Source organism: Brachionichthys hirsutus, chromosome 6 (genome assembly GCF_040956055.1).
Source record: "Brachionichthys hirsutus isolate HB-005 chromosome 6, CSIRO-AGI_Bhir_v1, whole genome shotgun sequence".
NCBI classification, from domain to species: domain Eukaryota; kingdom Metazoa; phylum Chordata; class Actinopteri; order Lophiiformes; family Brachionichthyidae; genus Brachionichthys; species Brachionichthys hirsutus.
Window position 1 is genome coordinate 2723401 of NC_090902.1, and position 19150 is coordinate 2742550.

The window sequence follows — 19150 nt, forward strand, 5'->3', positions numbered from 1 at the left end:
TACTCTCCACTGCGCAGGAACGGCGCCGCCGCTCATACGAGTCATCAAACGGGGCGATCCTCTTGATCTCCGCAGAGTTAAGGTTCGAATATCCATCAAATCAAGCCCAGCCGAGCCACAGCTAAACACCAGACTCAGTTTGTTGACGGCGGATTACTTTATCCGGGTGCTTAACTGGATGTCACTCCCCACTTTGCGCTCGGACGCCTCCATCGTTCTCAGCCATGCGTTTCTGGTGTTTTTTTAATCTGATAAGACTCTCATTAGACTAAGAAGGAGGACTTTGAATGAGTTTGTGCCAGCATCTTTTTTTATTTATTATTATTTTTTTTTACCTCTTATTCCCCGAAGATCGCGCGTAAAAGCAAAGTAAACAGGTTTAATCAAATAAATGCGATGTAGTTTTTTTTAATTGGGAGATGGGGGGGGGGGGGTCAAATGGGTAACAGGTGTGGACCTGATGGGTTAGGGTTGAATGGGAGCGACCCCCGTTTCTTCTCCCCCCCCCCTTTCGTACCATGATTGGTTCCCCCTCCTGATTTCAGCACCGTGGAGCCGCCAGTGTCCACGTGGCCAGGTGGACGCCCATTCAGACAATGTTTGGATTGGGCGAGTTTAAGAAGTTACTGGGATAATCCCATGAAAGCACCCCCCCCCCCCCCCCCCCCCCCATAAATAAATACCATCAGAACACGGACACACACACACGCACACACACACACACAGTGGGAGGGAAGGCACTTTATCAAAATTAGGGAGCCAATCGTCTCTCATATAAAACCTTTTTTGGATGAGCCCGGCGCCATTAATATGACGTCATTCTTAAATAATTTAATGCTGACGGCTTTATTTGGCACTACTACATTATTATAAGGTTATATAAACACCCATATAATCACAGTTCAAAATCTTTAAAGGCAGATTAGAGGAGGAAACCCATTTTTCTATCCGCCTATTTTGATAAACAATAAAGTAATAATTAAAGATTTCTGTGTTTATTTTATTCCAAGCAGCAAACACCGAGCTGCTCCTTTTCCCTTTCCTTCCGTATCATAATATTAAATTTGAAGTGGATTATCGGTTTCCTCTTAATTTCTACCTCGCTTTATCTCTCTTCTGCGGATTACTGCGCGCAATAGGCCTCGGCCATAGAGGGCCATTAATTAGCATTTCAGTCAATAGAAAGGGAGACGACAAGGCTTTTTTTTACAGGATTAAGGAGACGTCGCATTACTCCATTAGTTTATTCCTCCTCACGGACGGGCTTTCATTACACATTTAGTTTTCCCCGGAGTCAATCCAACAGGCGCTGCCTGCATTACAGCAAAACAGTAGACGCTGGCGTGTCTTATTATTATTATCTTATTATTCTTGATCAATGGCCGTTCACACCGCGCAGCGATGAGCAGCCTGCCCGCTGTCACACAACCCCATTAACGTCGGCTAAACGAACCCGAACGAGATTTATCGGTTATTCGTTAAAGCAATAATTTCCCGCGTCCACATGGAAGAATAATTAATAAATCAAAGACTTTTGACGTCTAAGAGATTTGTAATTTTTGTTTTGCTCTTTTGTTGGGGTGTTATTCACAGTTTATTGCCAGATAAATACGCACGGAATTAAAGTCGTCATGTCACAAACAAATGTATCTTCATGTTGCTACAATGGCGGCGTTGGATCAGTGGTTAATATATTGTGAATTTTAAGGTGTGATGTGGTGCGACCCCCCCCCCCACACACACACACACACACCCCACCTCGCAACACATCGCCTTGCTGCAGACCCAGTCAAACGCTCCAAGGATGCTCCGTGGAGTATTACTGCTCGTCCTGCATCTGCAGATCCGCATTCGACCAGCAGGTGTCAGTCTAAGACAGGAAACTACCGGGATTCTCCAGCAACTCGACGGACTCATCAATATTCTTTCATGTTCCTACAGCTAAAACGTTTGTCTTACGACCACTGCAGAAAAATAAGCTGGACATTATTTTATGAGCAGTCAATGAGAAATGTTATAACCCCCCCTCCCCCCCCCCGCGGATTAAATATGTGATTGTTGGAAGAAACGAGAGATAAAATTAATTGCCTAATTAATTAGAACGTATTTAAACAAAAATAAATGAGTAATTTGGGTCAGTTTTGAGAATGGTAAATTAATAATTAGTGTTGAATTATTTAGAATACCCCAGATGTAACTAAGAGTTAAATAAATACACAGATTGGAATGGAATGTCCTTCTGATGTAATTTAAAATATAAATAATTAGATTTTTAACGTATATAATTAAAGTGTTAATTAGTCCTGCTCCTAAAATATTTCTGTAACCTGAGATCCGCTTCAAATTCACTCCTTTGGATCAGATCCTCACCTATTTGCGCGCAGGTGGGGGCCTGTTTGCGACAGTGGGAGTCCATTACGGCAATCTGAGGGCACGGCTTCTGTAAAATAAAGATAAAAAAGAGACATCATGAGTTAAAAAAATCACTTTTAACGTGCAACAAATATTACTTTGCGCGTGTTGAAAGCACGAATGGGTTTATATAAGACAAAAAAGAAAAACAAATACTGGCGGTGTTGAGGAAGATATTTAACAATTGAAGCTTGAATGCTCTTGAATTTATACAATCTACTTTTATGTAAAAAAAAAAAAAAAGAGAGAGAGCGTTTCCGGTTTATTTATTTAACGATAGCGACACTGAGCTACTTATTCAACAAATACTTCTTTTAAAAAAAAGAATCAAGATATTTTAATTCGGAGGAGAAGAATAGACGCGTTCTTTACGCCAATTTAAGACAAATTGGAATCTTAAACTCTATTTCATTACACATAACCTATTGTTGGATACCCCCCCCCCCCCCCCCCCAGTCTAATTTATGTACAGTCTGAATGGATAAGACCCGCCGTGTTTTGCAAGCTGCAGCAGTGGAGTGGAGTGATTCCGCAGTAAAATCACGGGATTAGAGGCTGATTGAGATGTCTGTCGGTGGGATATTACAAAATTCATTATCGCAGCCGACCTCGATATGAAGTTACACAGATGGAGGTTTTATTAGTCCAGGCTCACACTGTTTGCTTATGATAATTCAAGTCGGAGGGAATTTGCATGCGGTCATGCTGTTAACCCCCCCCCCACCCCCGTTTCTTTCCCTTCACCTGCTCTACATCATCTGCGAGTTTTTTTTTCTCTTTGAATACAAAAAGATGAAGATATCGGAGGTTAAGTTTTAAGGTATGTGCCCGCGCAGCCTTTCTTCTCATCTCTCCTCAATATGAAATAGTGGGGGGGGGGGGGGGGGGGGGTCGCGCTGTAAGGTGGAAGGTTATTGCGCGCGGCTCGGTGTTATCTAATCAGTGAGATTTAATTCGGGCTCCCTCCAGGATGTCAGCCTGTCCGCTCTGCGGCCTCTGAGAGCACCTGTGTGTTTTTTGATTTCATGTTTTTAACCCTATTTTATTTCATATTGCAAACACATGAACGGGATTTTTTTTTTGTTATCTCTCTCTCTCTCTCTCTTTTTTTTTTCTTGAAGACTTTGAATTAAAAACACGAAGCCCATTCCCTTAAAAGTTACAGGGAACGAAATCAAGAATTAAGCCTCGATATTAGAAATAAAAATGTAGTAAAAATCAAATGCGCAAATAAACGCAATAAGTTATTATTTGTTTCAGCAAATAAAATCGACAGTATATGATGCATTAATAATATAATCGATAATAGTTTTAAAGCAAAATTGTCTCGCACAATAAAACTATATTAACACTGATAATCTTAAATACAACAGACGATAATTAAATATATAAATAAATAGCATGATAATAATTTGTGGTGATTGTGGTTCAGCGGTAATTAAGCCTCCTTATGTATATAAATAAATAACTAATCTCTACTTTTCCTAACACAAACCGCGCTGTGCGTCCAGATAGAACCGCTTCAGCGTCGATTCATCCTCGTGCTTCTTTTCAATGCGCGCAGCTCTCATTAAATGAGCCAGTGTCTCACATGGCATCGCGCCCAGCACGCACGGAAAGCTGGCATCGCCTCACGCAGGCGGAGCGGGAGACGGCAGCCTCTTACCGGGAGATGAACGACTAACCTCCAGCATATGGACCCGCAGTTAACGCAAAGCGGCGCGACACCGTGAACGTCGCCTTCGTTTCCCCCCAAACTTTTTATTTCTGTCCAGAAGGACGCAGTGAAGTAAAAAAACAAAAACAAACTGAACTCGCTTTGTTCTTTTAATGCGGGTTAATTCAGTCATTTATGACAGCGTGAACTCTTTTAATGCATGGACCGGGTTGTTTTAACTTTGGTGAGTTTCAGTTAACTTGTAGTCACATTATTTTACGACACAAACTTGAAAATGTGCAGGACGAGATGGCACGAAGTGCGCAAATGTGCCATTTTCTCCAAATTCTAAATGATATTTAAGTCTCACGATCACGTTTCTATTATATATCCACGATGGTTCATCATTATCACCGCCGACCTGTGAGGAGAAGCTCTGGCCTCGTATTACTTCGTGCGTGTTCGTGAAACGCATCGGAAACGGACCGAACATCCGAGCAACACCAAACGGAGTAAATTCCTCCACGTGCATCAGCGCGCAGCTCGCTTTTTAAAAACACTCACCAGTGTGGAGTCTTCCAGCCGCTGGCGCGCTATTTTACAGCGTGGGGATAAATTCCACTGCCCAAAACACGCGCAGACAGCGGGAGCTGCGCTTCTAGCGAAGTCTCGGGCAACTTCAAGGTGCAGTGAGGCTGGAGCTTCTGTCCGGAAACGTGCTCGGACGAGCTTCCAAAAATAAAGGAAAGGAATAAACCAGACGCGCTGCTGCGTTTAGGTCTGTTTCATTCACGCGCGTAAATAGCCGCGTGTTTACAGGATGATGAGAAATAGCGAAGAGCGCGCTTTCATCCGAGTCTCCTCTTGGGTCGTCCTCTTCTGGTGGTGCATTTTTCCTCCTTCTGAACTCAGAGAGTAAACCCTGTTTGTGTGTGTGCGCGCGCGCGTGTGCTTTTAAAGGGGTGTGTTTGTGTATGCATGCGCCTGTGTGTGTGTGTGTGTGCGTGTGTAGCAGAGGGCAAACTTGGAGGCTCTCAACTTTCAACAGCAGGCAAACAAAAATTCAGCATGCCATCTTCAGAAAGCTCACGCGCACTTTTTTTAAAAGCATAAAACCCAGAAAAAAAAGTTGTTTGTAATATTGCACCGTTTGAGACGCAGGCGTGCAAAAAAAAAAAAAAAACATATCGCTGCACCTTAACCCTCACCTGAATGTCAGACTGCAAATAAATAAATCAGCTGATTATTGTCAAAACGCACCGCGCGCGCTAAATGCGCGGGTTCGTGACCAAACCCCTGCGTAGACTGCCACTTTGTTTAAATTATGCGTCTATTCTAAGGCGCGCAGATCCTGAAGGCCTGTCAGTGTCAGATCCTAATTACCTTAATGTGCGCAGTAATGATAAAACACAGACCAATTTAATATATATATTGGATATTCAGAAGTGTGTGCGTAAAACAGAAAAGTATTTTAACGGCTGCATTAGGCTTCTCCAGGGCCAGACAGAGCCCTATCTTGTTGCGGATTTATGTGCATATGAAGTGAACAGCTGGCTCGGATGCAAATGTCCTTTATAGATCCGTTTCGTTTGATACAGGCTGATTTTCCATTCGGCGGGCAGACCGGACGGAGGCCCCGCGTATAATCCTCATTTTACATTTTTAGTCATACTCCCATTAAAGCAGTAATTAATGCACATGCACTTCCACATGGGAATTTCCTGGCAAAAGGAGACACTGAAGCAAAACGTGCGAATCAGCCCTCCTCCTAAGCCTCGACCGGAATATCTGGTGAATGGAGAATAGCTTGATTCAAACGTGGAATATGTGGAATAATAAATGTTTACTGAATATTTATGTGGAATTATAGACGAGTAAAGTTAATGTCATTTAAACAGCTAGTGACACGTCAGCATTAAAACCTTTATTTTAAGACACTATAGGTCTAATTCTACAACTACGAGGGCCCGGAAGGCCATTCTATAAAGATTCCACCCGAGCGAACACGCGAAGAGAGGGCGTGAAAATGAACCAATTAAAAATGACAATAAAACAAGATGTTTTAACCCATTCGGGTCGCTGAGTTCTCCAGTGCACATTTTTAATTACACAGGCGCGCGCAAAAGCGCAAACAGGCACCCCCCACTTCTCGCGCGCGCGCAAATACACGCACGCGATGTAAATGTTTGACCCAATAGCTCGAGCAGAAAACATCAACCCCAGCATCTCGCGCGCGCAAAACCGGGATGAGCTGCGTCGGGACAGGCGCGTAATGGTTCGGCATATATTCTGCTCTTATACCTTCCTACACAAAGGGGGTGTGTGTTGGGGGGGGGGATCAGTCAAGAGCCTCCTCTTTCTCACGCAGAAAGGTGCAGCGGAATGCCTGAAGTTCAGAGAAGGCTGCGGGCGGGTATGAAATCTTTCGCCTCGGGGCCAAACCGGCGGCTTCTTTTCATTTCAAGCGCTTATCGATTCGCTGTTGTCATCTTTGGCGACGCAGAAGGACACTTGAAAGAGTTTCTGATGGGGCTGTGCTGTGAGAAACAGGGTGACCTGCTCTGCCGACGCGCCCTCCTGATTCCTAACGAGCGCATCAGCCCTGCAGCGTCAGATACAGTCGGACATTTCAACTTCACCTCCTCATGCATACTGAGGACTTTCAGCCCCCCCCCCCCCCCCGGATTTGACGCGTGTCTGTTTCTCATCCACTTTAAAGAGGAGAGCTGATGGACTGCGCGGCAAAACAAGCTCTAAAGAACGTTTGAAAAATATTCTGCTTATGTTCTGTGCTTCATTTTTTTTTAAATGGATTATATTTTGCACCAGTGCGACATTTACCAGTTTGTGTAAAATAATAAGATGCATTAAACAAACCCTTTTGATAACATGCACAAGCATTGGAACCAAATCTGCACACACAGATGAATGAATTTACCTAATGAATAATATATACTTGCTCTACTAAACTGTTCTTTTGACACAAACATAATCATCTCATTGTGAAATAAAGCCTCTGTACTTATTTCCAAGGACATTTCTTGAAGAAATATTTGTGGCCTTTGCATCTTCTCAGGCCCCAAGGAAACGGTCCTTGCCATGATTTCTCCCCTAATCGTTCATTGCCCTTTAATTCATAGGCCATCATTAAATCTAATATATATAGTAACCCCCCCCCACAGCATCCAGAGAAGTCGTTCCGCACATCAACATCGTTTCGTTGCACTGGGAAGCTTGTGTAGTGCTGATGTTAAGGGGGGGGGGCTCCAGTTTGCAGGGGTCCTCTTTGCATGGGAAAAAAGAAGTTTCTACTCAAAGAAACTCGGCTTCAGCCTCAAACCACAAGCACTCGTTGCCTAGTGTACCGTCTGGCCAACACTCTGCGGCCATGCAGTAAACGTTAGAGTCAAATTGGTGTTTCCAAAGCCGCAGATCTTTGAAACAAATCATTTTATGTGCTGCTAATGCGTCAGAAATAAAGTAATCGCCGGGAATTCCGTTTTATTGCACGGCGTGAGTTCTTTGGGGATGAACGAGAGAGGATGAGCGTGAAGGTGGAGAGGAGAAGAGAGCAGAATTGGAGGAGGAAGACAAAAGACAGGACAGTGGAGGAGTCTCCTTGGAGACGGAGCTGCCCTATGTGTGTTTTCGTTTGTCGAGAGTCACTCCAGGAGGAATAAAAGTTTCCTGCAAATTAAGCAAATTAAAAGGGAGGCTCACTGACGGCTCTTGAGGTTGTTGAAAGGCTTTGTGCCTGATCCTCGCTATTCCAGCTCTGTCACAGCACCAGGGGGAGATGAGCTGCTCCGAACGCCGAGCACTCCGACTCGGCAACGCTATACACAAGGCCAGACTGACATGACGGGCTGCCCTCACTTCTCCCGACATGCTAACATGGTTTATATTTAAAAAGCACTCAGCCCTTCGTCTTTGTCTTCTTCTGTAATTATCCCATCCTCGGCTCCCAGAGAAAATGCTTCTCTGATGTCATCGTGGTTTTGCCCCCCCCCCCTGACTGCTCCAATATTAATCCCATGCATGAAGCAGTTTCAATTGAATAGTAATTACTCTAAATTAGACTCCAGCTCATGTTTTTATGTGAATGCATTAATTCCTGTCATTTGACTGTTTCCTTTTCGCCTGACTTTGGACACGATATGTCTCCGATATGTCTCCGGCCAAAATGTCCCCGAGACTTGGACGGCCAAAGACAGGGCAGCAACGCTTTTTATGGCACGTGGGTTGATCTCAAGGAACGTAATGGCGGGTGTATACGCATAAACACCTCAGCCTTAACCACAGGTGCGAGCTGGCCAATAAATTGCTCGAGCAGTTCTATGATCAATTGCGTGAGAAATCAATGGGAAGCTGCCACTAACCTGCCTAAGGGGGAAACCGGCCAAGAATGAAATTGGTGTGATAAAATGACTATGATGCCTCCCACTCCGTCGATATCATGTAAAACAGCTCGGCTACATGCTAACTACCCTGTCAGCAGACCGGAGTCAGACCCAAAAGGTCACAAGCGGAATTCGCTTCATCCTAATTGGTCCACAGTGGCAGAGAGAGAGAGAGAGAGAGCGGGTAAGAGGGGAAGGAAGGGAGGAGGATTCAGAGGGAGGAACGTAGGATGGGTAATATTCCAAATAAATCATAAAGTATTTGTCATATTTATCTGTTTTGTCATGAGCTTAATCTAAATCTTCATCGGAGACAATCTGCCTAGTTACCGCTCAGTTGCTTCTCCCACGTGTGAATTCGACGGAGGCCATTTTCAAATCAAATTGCCCTCCGAGGGACAAGCCAATAAAGTGAAGTGAAGTGAAGTGAAGTTCACATCGATAAGATAAAAGTTAGAAAGTCTCTGAAACAAGGTGCGAGCGACAGCTGCGTCCCTCGTGGGAGACGCACGAGAGCCAATTGTTTTTGGTCGGGACTGAAGATGATGACATCTTCCTCCTGCTCCAGCTGCGTCTCAGTTCAGGGGGCCGCATCCTTTTGAAGGATGCGGTCTACGAAGGCCAGACGAGGGCTTCATATAGACCGCAGAGGGTGCAACTGTTTAATGAGGGGGGGGCCCTGGTCCAAACAGCCTCCTTCCTGTTCTGACGCTGGCTTCCCAAAGAGCCGCCTCGTTGGGCCGAGCGGCGCCGACAGCTGGAGTTGATTAGCTGATGAGCATTCGTGGCAGAAGTCGTTAGCGAAAGCTACGCTTTAGCAGTAGTAATAGCGCCGAGGCCGGTTGTGGTGAGAGCTGTTGTGGAAGTAAACGAACGGCAGTAAAACTGAAAGATGCCGGAAAAAAGAAGGATGCTTATTTGGGGGGTGGGTCGAAGAAGCCTTCGAAACAGGAGGGCCTTGCTAAAATCCATGTAGATCAGACGATCACTTCCGACGGTTGTCTAATGATGACAAAGATGTGAAGACGGAGAGAGAGAGAGAGAGAGAGAGAGAGGAAAAGAAATGGCAGGTGGGGAAGGTGTCTAATCTGGAATCAGCATGCTGGCTCCCCAGCTTGTTTTCTGATTGGCTCAAGAGGTTCATGCTCATCGCTGCTTTTCACCGCGCCACACCGCACGGCTGAACCCGTGCACGAGTACGACGACCAATCCCAGGGTCACCATCCTGTCGCATGCCGCCACTATATGGCCCTTTGACCTCTGAATCAGAGCTTCGGGTATTTGACGGAGAAACTTTAATGCTGCTGTTTGTACGGTCGTGACTCTTCATGCCGGTTGCAAAGATCTGGCCTGTGTGTGTTTGTTAGCTGGAGTGGTGAGGAAGAGCAAACGGAAGGAAGAGCGAAGCCATGTGTGCACGAGGAGGGTGAGGTGGGGGGGTGTCTAATCCAGTCCCAGTGTGAAACTGTTGACATTTGTGCTTCCCCCCCCCCCACCCCCCCCTTCATTATGTGACTGGGGCTGTTTTGTGCTGGATTAGCTACAAATCTCCCATGCAGCACATTCAGCATGCCACTAGTAGTTTAACTTCATGAATAATGGATGAAGAGATTGTAATCCAGGAGTCGGAGAGCATGGAAGAGTACCATCCATGGAGAGAGAGAGAGAGAGAGAGAGAGAGAGAGAGAGAGAGAGAGAGAGAGAGAGAGAGAGAGCTCCCCTCTGATGGAACCGGGTCTTTTCTTCTGAGACAATCCTGTAACGGTGATAACATCACAGATTATTGCTTCCCCCGTGTAATATGTCATCAATCAAAGAGGCAATAGAGTGTGTGTGTGCGTGTGTGTGTGTGTGTGTGGGGGGGGGGGGGGGGCTTCGGGAGTCTCTGTGGTGCATGTGTTATCTTCAATTGATTGTGTTTATTCAAGCTTCACATTGCAGACTATTACAGAACGAGGGACACACCCTGGAATAACAGGAGGATAATGGGATTGAATGAGTGCCGGTGGCATCCCGGCGGATTGAGATTGGAGCACAATTTTTTTTTACACAGATTGTAAAAATATCTCCATAAAAATAATGGGTGACAGAAGTACAATGGAACCTCGGTTCTCGAACGACTTCGTAGTCGAACAACTTGGTTTTTGAACAAAACAAAAAAAAGGATTTTAAAATGCCTCGGAAGTCGATCGGATTTTCGGAGTTCGAACACACGAGTGGAGAAGAAGACACGCGAACGAAGGCGGAGTCTACCCGAGTAGTTTCAGGTTGAGTCGACCTGCCGTGGGAGAAAGACCGTGCGGATCCAAAGAAAGGCAGCAGTAACACGACCGGAAAAGAAAAGAGGAAAGCAGCGAGAACAAATGTTGAATTGAAGAAGGAAATAATTGGCAAATATGAAAATGGCGTCCGTTTCAAAGGAGTAACCCCCGTCCCCTTCCTCCTGTCCCTCCCCCTCCCTCCTGACACCGCAGCTTAAACGGTTTGTAAATGATACAGAATTGTGTTAAATTAACATTTATTATATGCTTTTGTTTTTCGTACTATTTACGCTTTTATGTGTTTTCTGTTGTTTAGATACACATATTTACATATTAATATAACTAGGTATGTAAATGTGCTTTTACCTGCTGCGTAGGAACGGAGGTGTTAGGATTAGTGACCTGAAAAGGTTTCTGCGAGTCACCTGTTCGTCTTGTTTGTTCATGTCGGCGTGAAAGAAGCTGGATCCGAACAACATGGCTTCCTCTCCCACATTAAAGTGATGTCGCCTCGAGGTGGGATTTCAAAACAAGGCAATTACTGAAATTATTTGCGTACTTCCATTTGAAGATGAAATGTTACACTCTCATTGGAAGAAGTGAGGTGTAGCGGTCCTGCAGGGCATTTGTGAGCATTGAGTAATACCTGATTGTGCTTCTGTGTTCCTGCAGGGAGTTGATTGGAGTATATTTCAATAGATGACAGTAAAATGTGTTCAAGGTGTTCCCACACTGTGGCCTGCGGTTCCTTGAGGACACAGGTGTTGATGAATCTCATCTCTTCTATATAATAATGAGGACCTGCGAAAGAGCGCTTCTAATATAATGGATGATATTGCTAAATTCTTAAGTCTGTTTTTTAAACAATATTTTTTTCTACTGATCATTTTCCAAATATTTATGGTGACATTTGGCTCTTGTCTTTACACCAGATATGACATAATTCATATCCATCATGACAAAATGCTCTTGTAAACACAGTGGCGCAGATTTCCTGATCTCGATCCGACATATTTATCACCTGTTGGCCAAAAAGTCAGTCAAGCCAAAGTTTAACGTCTGTAAAAGTCAGTAGATTTGCTGACTTGTCTACAAATGTCTGCCCTCTTGCTATTTTTATTGACTTGGCTCGCATGTCGAAGCCGCCGGCTTACACGCTGCTTGCCAACCAGCAGCTCCTGAGTCAGTCGCGGGTTTAGCACTTTGCTCAAGGGCACAGCAGTTGTTGTAGTTGAGGTAGCGGCGAGCATCCAGTCACAACCTTAACCGTCAGATCATGCAATTATCCCCAAGGCGAAGGAGGTGCGGCTGAAATACCGGGCAGACAGCTCTGATGTGTGAGGTGCCACATTGCTGCAAATAAATTCTTAATGGACGAGGCTAAGGTGATGTCACAGTTCATTTTAATGGCAGTTGCCAGTCTCGTAAATAATGCTTCAGATAGTTTCCAACCTATTTTGACCGATGTGTTACCTTGCTTCGGGCCGGCGCCGCTGACTGAATGCCACCAGCAGAACGGACGTAAACAACGTCAGCCAAACTTTTAAACCATAAAACATCAATGACAATTCAATGTGTAATATCTACCTGTAAAAGCAGTGTTGGATTGTATAAAATGTCTCCAATAAACCAAAGTAATATCTTCAAATAACTTTTTTTTTTTTGCCCTAAAAAGTCAAGAAGAATCCAAATCAGTTTGAAGCTAAACCAGACAAGGCAAGGATGTCATAAATTTAGGACATAACTACAGACGTTCTTGATTATTTTATTAATTATTGCAAATCCACACTATGGGATTAATGTCGTGTTGACGGACACACGAGTCGCGGATGAGATCAAACCTCTAATCTTCTGGCTCTGGGACGGTCTCATCGGATTTCTCCTGCCATTCCCAATTCTGTTCCCACTTTCCACAGTTCATCCTTTCCCCGTATCTATATCTGTATACAACGAGTCAATGAATCAAATAAACACCAGTAAGTGGATGCCTGTCTAATGCTTTCTGAAGAGCAACCTTCAAAAGTAATACACAGCGTGGCAGTAACTTCGTCACCGAGGGGTCATCCATGAGGCTGCTAAAACTTTGCTAATGCTCAGTGCAAAGTTACACGTGGTTCCCCCAGACTGGGAGGAAATCTAGCCATAGGACACTGAGGCTAGGCTAAGCCATGCACGCTGGATGGCTGGTTCGTTCCGTGTCTTTGGGGGCCTGCAGTGCATGTGACTCGGCGGCCAAGGCCGCATGAGCCCCGGAGCTTTCAGCCCTTCCTCTAATGTTTCAATTAATTGCAGGGCTGTCATGAACAGAGTTCAGCTAACAGGATAGACTTTGACGCGAAAGCGCCGGCCGTTGATTGACATAATTAGAACGGTTGAATCTCATTCTGAACTGTGTTGCCGTGTCTCTTTCACCTTCGCCTGTTTACAATCTGGGAAAAAAAAAAAGCTCATCTAATAGGTGTTATTTCAGGTTCTTTGCGATTAAGAATGGCTGATGCGATTGATGACACGAATGCCGTGCGTCGCATGCGTGTGTTTTTAATAAATGTGGCACAGGCAAATGCATTCGATCATTCCATTTTATGGTTGTGTTTTTCATATCACGTTCCATTATTTGAGATTAAACTGCTGACGATCCTTTGCACTCAACTTCAGTCAAGAATTTGACATTTTTTCTCATTTAAAAAAAATGTATTTATTAGTTGCTCTGAATTTATTCTGTTCTAATCCATTCCTGTTGTCACATCTTTCAGTAGACATATAGATAAATAGACCGTTATAGACAGACATGCAAAGACAGCAGGACACAAACCCACCGCTTCTAATGTAATCTGAGAAGACAAGTTGCTGAAATACTTCATATTAAATGCCCTGCAGACGTATAGCAACATGCAGGGACGCAATTTGGAGCCTAACTCTGCCGATTCGTCCATATACTTAATCCCAACATTAGCATCAAAGCATCATGAAGTGTCTAAGAAAGCGGCTAATGCTGACTGACACAGACGGAAGTGAATTGGTTGTCAAAAAAAACAACAACTCGTATGTTTGGAATCGGGAGCCGGTCTTGGAAGGAATCTTCAAAATAAAGATCTCGAGACGTCTTCCTATAAATCATGCTCTATCTGTTCTAATGTAATAAACTGACAGGAAAACTGAAGCGACTGTCATCTTAAGAAGAGTCTGTGAAGATAAAACATTTACAGATTGAATCTGCTGCCACCGAACAGTGGGCTGAGGGCTCCAGGTAAGGATTGATTAATAGTTTTGTCTGGCCGGTGAGACATGAATTCAGCCAATAGCTGACAGGCTGCAGGTCCATGATCCTCGCAAAGAGAACTGCAGATCCTTTAGTATGTTGGACTTGGCCCTCTTGGACCACCTGAGTCTTAACCCCCCCCTCCGTGGAGGTCGTGGTTTTAATGCAGAGTGTTCTTATCACTGGTCCTGAAGGGCAGTTCAAATACCATCAGGTCATCGGGGGGCCCCATATTAACAGAACCAAGGCTTTGTCACCAATCCCACTCAACTTCAAGGATGTTTAGGGGAAACAGATCGATCAACTCCCGTCTCCATTACTGTTTATGGCAGTGGGAGAGAAAAATACCATGAAGGTGTTGTTCTTTTCCTGTGCTGCTCCAGCACTCACCGGTAACTCAGAAAAACATTAAGCTGAGAGTTTAAAGTAAACAGGAATAAAATCAGTACAAGGCGCAATGGAAGACGATAAGAGTTCCTAATTCAATGACCCAATTGACTGAAAAACAAAACTCTTTTACCCCCCCCAATGCTCAGTGGAACCCCCCCCCCCCCGATATCTCCTTCCACCAAATGTATCCCGGCGTTTATTATAGCCAAATATTGTAGACAAATGTGACTACTCTCCTATTAGAAGCTAAATAAAGCCACTTAAGCTTCTGGAGGTAATTCTAGTTTTACATCTGACATTATCTTGGAGCTGACTTTGTTGCTACAGAAGCAATATAGGACCACAGTGGTGCAGTAAAGGGCAGATAGCTATTGGTGTCTCAGAAGGTCATGATGAGGCTTTAATGTTCTTCCATCCTCCCTGTCGGCATGCCGTGGAGCACCATGCATCTCCTGCTAAGTTCCAGCCCCGCTGGGTCGCAGAGAAACCCTGCACTGGAAGCAGGAACTCTTAAGGCAAAGGCGTCAGCTATGCAACGCGCAGCAGGAAAATTTGAGCAGTGAAATGGGGAAGCAGGGTGGAGGAATGAGGGTACCACCTGTTCACCTCAGCTAATCATCCAACTTAGAGGACGAGGACGGAGGGAGCGGGTATTTCCATTTAACATGGAAACTATTATGACCTACATGGTCCTCAAAATGACTGCAGCAGTGGTTAGGGATTAGATGGTGATGCTCATTAATACCGGCTCTTGAGCTGTGAATTATGTTCTCAGATTTAAACCTTTTAAAACCTATCGTATCTCTGTCTTAAAAGCATCTGTCCAAAAATGCTGCTTGTGCTCTGAAGCAGTGGGACGGTAGCGCTAACAAGTTCCCGGCTTGTCAAATACAGCAACTGTAACGCTCTTCATACCGTACCTTAACCCTACCCTACCTTAACCCTATCCTAACCTAACCTACCTTAACTCTATCCTAACCTAACCTACCTTAACCCTATCCTAACCTAACCTACCTTAACCCGATCCTAACCCTACCTTAACCCTATTCTAACCTACCTTAACCCTACCCTTTTTGTCGTGAAATGGTTTACATCAATTTATCATTTTTCAAAACGGTTGAGGTTTTGGTCAGGCTATGGTGCAAATACACGTTGGTTTGGGTTGAATCATCTACTCGGTTAGGGAATGCTATTCATGCTTAAGAGAAACCAATGTTGACTTTTTGGGGGGGAGGAAATTAAACCGAATATTTGCCCCCCTCGTTGAAGAGCGCTTGGCTGACCCATCCTTCCATCCTGCTACAGACTTTGCGGCTCTGTAGTAATGTCACCCTGTAACTCAAAGGAGAATAGTGTTCTTCTTCTAAAGCTTCTGGAGGACTCTGAACAAATTTTCTTCCGAATTATCTGTAACCACTGAACTTGCCTCACTATAATATTTGATATTCTCCAAATCTTGGTTTCATGCAAAAACATGATCAAACTTCCACACCAGCCTTATAATCTGTCCATTCAATTTACGCCCCACCGCTGCTTCTCACACTTCCCATCCTCTACCTCACACATGACACCCCTGATTTTCCCCAAAGCTCCTCTTAAAACACTTTTACAAGGTGTGAATTGCCAAACTCAACAACAATTGAAAACAGAGCTGGTGCATCAGCTGTAGCCATCAATCATCCTTCGATCAATCACTGTCAACCGCCGCCTCGCCAACCTCACACCAGTCCCCTCCGCTGCGCCCTCGGCATTCAGCCTTCAGGAATGCCGGGTAATGAGGGATGGCAAGGGGGCATCCGATTACGAGCCATGTTGGGAAGAAAGGAAATGTGCGAGAGTGTGTGAACTTGTTCACGTTTCCTTGTGAGGTATTTCGCTTCTGCTTTCATCCGGAGGAAAAGTGGGATGAACTTCCTGCATTGCGGGCATTATAAGGAGAGGATGAGTTTATGGTGGAGAAGCGTCAATCACTGTTGACCTGTTAGGTGAGAAGAAGGCATTCAGCAGGCAGTCAAACGGTGTGACTTAACTGGCCTTCAGCTCTTATTCTGATCAGTCAAAACTAAATATTTAAACTGTAAATTGTCCTCTTTGAACAACATTGTACTCACAATTCCTGAAAGGGATGCTAATGGCCTTGGGATATGGGCGCTAATGTTTCTCCAGACTTCTATCGGGATGTAATGATTTTTGTATTTGTAGATTTGGATGTTTTCTCACCATCCATTCCGGAGATGCCGGCTGTAATTCACCTTGAACACGTAAGATTTCTCAGATTAATAAGTACCTTTTAAATGGCATCAAATATCACATCTTGCCGCGGACGAGATGGAGATCTCGCCGTTAATCTGTGCTACAAACCGACTGTTGGAGGGGCCACAGCGAGGTATTAAGTGTAAATCCTCTTTCCTGAAAATTGTTCACATCGCAAGTGGAAATTCCATCAGAAAATTCTAACTCATTTATTATTCATCGTCACTCCCGTCACCGATGCCGCACTTGAGGTGATGAAAAACACCAAGTATATCACGGGAGTCTGATATATCGCTATCAAAGGCAGTGACCTGGAAAAGGCAGGATTTAATACGGTATCTGGTTCTAAGTCCCTACTAATTCAATAACACTATGCCCAAGATTTATTAGGCGTCCCATTTACCATAAACACATCTGCTCAGTTTGATGCAGGCTGTGTGACAAAAATGTTTTAGAACAACTTGCTTGGTTGAAACTAATAATCGAAAGGGAAGCGCTGCAGGATTCAACGTTTCATTCCTCTTATATAATTTCTAGAATATTTCGACCTTACATGCAGGCCTGTGGATTCTTCTGTACTGTATTTTTTCAGCATCATTGTTACTTTCAAAACTTTGAAATCATCCTCTTAAAACGTGACGCTTGGTTAGTGATTGGTTTTCATCCTTTTGACTTTGTCTGATTTGTAGTAAATTATTTCCCCCTTAAATGGACATCGTTTTGAAAAGATTGCAGCCGAGTGGAAAATGATCTGTCAAAGCTAAATTGGAATGATGAAGGACAAAGGACACGTGTTCTCCTTTTTAAAACTTAATCAGGAAAATAAATAAATTCTCCAAGTTCATCTCCTTACGTAACGCCATTACCCTTCAAAGGAGGCGCATGTGATTTGTGAACAGTCGTACTGTCTTGTCACGTTAGAATATAAACCCCACAGGTGATTTCTGGCTCCCAAATACATGCAGTCCGTTAGTTTCATTCCACTTTTGAATCAAGAGAGCGCTAAACACGTTTAATCAGTCGTTACATAAGGGAGAAAGAATGCGTGTCAAAATACGTGCTTGTTGTGACAGTGGGGCTGATGTGTATACAAACACATGGCGGAATTCTTGTGGGGAAGCGTAACACCTCCAGCTGTCTCCGGCTGGTCGGAATAAAGATGGGACACCCGCAGCCCATCCAGCGTAGGCACCAGCTGGGCCTGGAGCAGGAGGAACAAAGTCTTTCGCCTTCTCGATCAGTGCCGCAATCCCCTCTCCAGCACAACTCCTTTCGCATTTCCCGAATGTCGTCTCACGTTTTTCCATCACCTTTGATGGACTTTAAGGACTTTCAACGGAAACAAGACCGCAAGGGCTTTTTTGAAACGCTCCTCTTAGACAGGATGTTTGACTTTATTTGTACTGTAATACATGCTACTGTGTGACTGTACTTGTACTCTAACATTCTATCTAATAAATATATTCATCATCATCATGTTTTTTTCTCTCCCTCTTCCACCTCAGCCAGAGTTCCTGCCTCTGCCTCTCTACTTGCCCTGCTGCCTTCCCTCCACCCACTTTTAAATCCTTTCCAGTGACACGCTGATTTCCTGCCAACTTTCCTTCCCTCTTGAACATCAGTCTCTGTGGCACGGCAGCTCTTGACTTTTTGTGATGACTTTATAGCATCTCTCTTGGCTTGGGTGGCAGTCAGCTCAGGCGGAGAATGAGGACTCTTGAGAGCGACAAGTGCTAGCCTCTTATGAGTAGTGCAGAAGATGCAGCAAAATCAAAACACTGACAGTGCATTTAAATGTACACCCTTTTATTTTTAGCCCTCCCTAATTTTGTCGCTTAGCAGCAGAGAAATCGACATCGGGTTTGACGAGATCCGTGAAAAGGGCGTGCGAATAGGAAAGAACGGCCATCAGATTTCATTTGGAGGAAAACTGCTGATGCGGGGGTAAACGAACACAGATGAAAAGCTGCAGAAAAGCGTGAACGGTTTGACGTGGTTCACAGATTTTTGTGGTTTCCCAACAGCGTTACAGAAGCGACCCCCGGTTCGGTCTCCTTCACCGAACGTTTTCCTATCGTTGATCGCACAACGATAGGAAAACAGCAGATGTAGGAGTGGAGGCTGATTGTGATTTAAAAGCATCGCATGTTACGCTTTCAAGGTGATGATGATGATGGTAAATCCTCAGTCAAGCCCTTTTAGTACTGTTAGCAATTTCCAGTGTAAGCCTAATTGGGCTGCGGCGCTGATTGTGAGGACAGAAAAAAATCTGCCAGCTAAAGAAATTAGCCATCTGCGGGCGCACCCCTCAAACTCACGGTCCTCCTGGTGGAACTGTCGTCATAAAGTCAGTTCCACATTGGCTATTGACATCATTTCCGAACCTTTTGACCCGCTTGGCTTTCGTACGAACGAGGGGAAGATTGTTGGGTTTAAGCCTCTATAGTGACAGGACCGCTGTGCCGTGGGCCGGCAGTTATGACTGATGGAGAGGGTCGTCTCCTCAGCTGCCCTGCAC